Raw genomic sequence first — 3,418 nt, 5'->3', positions numbered from 1 at the left:
TGGTCACTGCATTCCAGTCTGGGTGACAGAGTGAGACTCCAACTCAAAAAAAAAAAAAAAAAAGAACCTGCAATGCATGTTGGTGACTGTTTCATGCTGTTACCACATAATGAGAAAAATATAAGAGGTGTAATCCCAGCACTTTGAGAGGCCAAGGTTAGAGAACTGCCTGAGCCCAGGGTTTCGAGATCAGATTGGGCAACTTGGTAAGACCTCGTCTCTACAATAAATCACATACGCACAAAAAAATAACCAGGCGTGGTGGCGTGTGCCTGTAGTTCCAGTTACTTGGAAGGCTGAGGCAGAAGGAATGCCTGAGCCCAGCAGGTCGAGGCTGCAGTTGCCGTGAGTGTGCCACTGCACTTCAGCCTGGTCGACAAAGAGTGAGACTCCAACTCAAAAAAGAAGAAAAATATATGATATACACTTTTTACTTTTTTTGCCATAAATAAGTTCCTCGATGTCCAAAATTCCATTATAAGTCAAATATCATCACAATAAAATAATTGGTTCCAGTGCTATACTAATTAATATGAAGTGATTTGTTTTTTACTATTTCATAAAAAAGTGCGGTCAAGAGGCTGGTAAGTGATCCGCAAGATATCTCCATGTGCAAAGGGCTAAAAGTAAAAGAATAAAAAAAGATATACATAAAACAAAGTAAAGCTGGAGCAATTATATTACTATTAGACAAAACTGACGGCAGAAGGACTATCACCAGGGATAAAAAGTGATATCACATAAAATCACCAAGACATAATAATCCTACATGTATATGCCTGTAATTTTAGAAACTCCTAAATACAAGAAGCAAAAATTGGGCTGGGCGTGGTGGCTCAACCTGTAATGCCAGCACTTTGGGAGGTGCAGGCGAGAGGACTGCCTGAGCCCAAGAGTTCGAGACCTCCCTGGGAACTTGGTGAGACCTCGTCTCTACAATAAATAAAAAAATTACCCAGGCATGGTGGCATATGCCTACAGTTCCGGCTACTTGGAGGGCTGAGGGGGAAGGATCACCTGAGCTCAGCAGGTCGAGGCTGCGGTGGCCGTGAGTGTGCCATTGCATTCCAGCCTGGGCGACAGAGTGAGACTCCAACTCAAAAAAAATAGAGTTGAATAGTAATGAAAATCAATATGTAAAAATGGGAGTTGGGATTGGCAGTTGAGGGAAACTGCCAGGGAAGGGAGGGGCACACCTCATCAACAAGGGTACCTGCATAATGAACATTTGTAAACCTAATCCTGAATTGTACCTCACATCTTTAAAATAAAGAAAAAAAAATATATATATATATATATATAAATTTGAGCGATGTAGCTAAAGCAGTATTTAGAGGAACAGTTATAGCATTAAGCTGTTTATATTAGAAAATAAGGAAATTTTCCATTAATGGCTTCATCTTCCACCTTATAAAATCAGAAAGAACAAAAAGAGTAAAATTAAACCCAAAGTTAGTATATAAAAGGACATACAAAGGTAAGAGCAGAGCCAGGCATGGTGGTTCATGCCTGTAATTCCAGCACTTTGGAAGGCAGAGGCGAGAGGATTACCTGAACCCAGAGGTTTGAGACCAGCCTGGGCAACTTGGTGAGACCTTGTTTCTACAATAAATCAAAAAATTAGCCTGGTGTGGTGGCATGCGCTTGTAGTTCCAGCTATTCAGGAGGCTGAGGCGAAAGGATTACCTGAGCCCAGCAGGTCAAGGCTGGAGTGGCCGTGAGCGTGTGAGTGCACTCCAGCCTGGGGGATGGAGTGAGACTCCAACTCAAAAATAAAAAAAGACACAAAGACACAAAGTAACCAATATCTAGAATGATCTAGGAGTCATTACAGATGCCAGACATTAAATTAAAAAGTTACTCTTTTACAATAGAAAGATAGGGCCAGGCTCAGTGGCTCAGCCTGTAATCCCAGCACTTTGGGAGGCCAAAGCAAGTGGATTGCCCAAGCCGGCGGGAACCCGCCCAGGCAACTTGGCGAGACCTCGTCTCTACAATAAATCAAAAACTAGTTGGGCATAGTAGTGCACGCCTGTATTTCCAGCTACTTGGAAGGTTGAGGCGGAAGGATTGTTGGAGCCCAGCAAGTTGAGGCTGCAGTGGCCGGGAGCGTGCCACTGCCCTCCAGTCTGGGCAACAGAGTGAGACACCAACTCAAAAAAAAGAACAACAAAAAAACAATAGAAAGATAGTCATAAGCCAAATTAGCCAAGGAAAAAAGGGAGAGAAATCCCAAATACACAAAATAAGCGGGAATTACCAACAATAGAAGGGGGAAATCATAGAAAGAAGATTTATCTTCAATAGCAGTAAAATACTACACACTAAGAAAAATAAAGCTGGGTACGGTGGCTCTCACCTTTAATCCCAGCACTTTTGGAGGCTGAGGAGAGAAGACTGCCTGAGCCCAAGGGTTCGAGACCTCATCTCTCTATAAACCAAAAAAATTAGCCAGGCATGGTAGTGCACGCCTGTAGTTCCAGCTACTTAGAAGGCTGAAGTGGAAGATCGCTGAACCCAGCAGGTCAAGGCTGCGGTGGCTGTGAGCGTGCCACTGCACTCCAGTCTGGACAACAGAATGACTCTCCAACTCAAAAAAATAAAAAATAAAAAAGGTTTTACGAAGAATATAAGATGCTGATGAGGGTGACAAAAGGGGACTAGAACAAATGGGTAAAGACTAGTGGAAAATCCAACCCCATAAGGGTGTCCATTTATCCTACTATAACGTAACCATTAATTGGATCACATTAAAAGTACCAACAGAACTGACTCTAAAATACAGCCACGTGTCACTTAAGGACTGGGACTCGTTCTGAGAAACACGTTATTAGGCGATTTTGTTGTTGTGAGAACAGAGAACTTACACAACCCTAGAAGGTGCATCCTGCTACACACCTGGTTTGTACGTACAGTCTATTGCTCCTAAGACATAAATTCACCCAGCAGGCTACTGTCCTGAATGCTGTAGGCGACTGTAACACAATGGCAAGTAGTTGTGTATTTAAACACAGGAAGGGTACAGTAAAAATACGGTATTATAATCTCACGGGACCACCATTTTATGAGGTCCTTCGTTTGAATCATGGGAAAACTGCCATGCTCTCAACGTGGCGAAGGCTTTTGGGTGCCACAAACGTTAAGACTAGTACATTCACCCACTGAGAAATTTAAAAGCGTGTGCGCGACAAGAGCTGCCAGCGAGAATAATCGAGGCAAGTGAGAACTGTGTGCTACTCATATAAAGTACCAGGTGGCCGTGAGACCTTGGAGAAATCACTTCCCCTCTCTGAGCCTCCGTTCTTCCCTCGGTAAACGCTGAGACGACGACACCGGAAGACCCGGGGTGGACGTCAGGATCAGGCGAACACTTCACTGAAAGCTGACAAAGCGACCGCAGCCCCCACCCGCGGGGGAC

The 3,418-nt window shown here is 43.8% G+C and overlaps 1 protein-coding gene across 4 annotated transcripts in view; it reads right to left on the bottom strand.

Moving 5' to 3' along the window:
• ZFP1 (ZFP1 zinc finger protein) overlaps positions 1-3,418 on the bottom strand; it is a 30,328-nt gene that overhangs the window by 26,391 nt on the left and 519 nt on the right. The gene's annotated exons all lie outside the window — the stretch shown is intronic.

The sequence above is a fragment of the Carlito syrichta genome, unplaced genomic scaffold (genome assembly GCF_000164805.1).
Source record: "Carlito syrichta isolate Samal-C Ts95f unplaced genomic scaffold, Tarsius_syrichta-2.0.1 Scaffold309739, whole genome shotgun sequence".
Taxonomy (NCBI): domain Eukaryota; kingdom Metazoa; phylum Chordata; class Mammalia; order Primates; family Tarsiidae; genus Carlito; species Carlito syrichta.
This window is presented reverse-complemented; position numbering and strand designations above follow the sequence as displayed.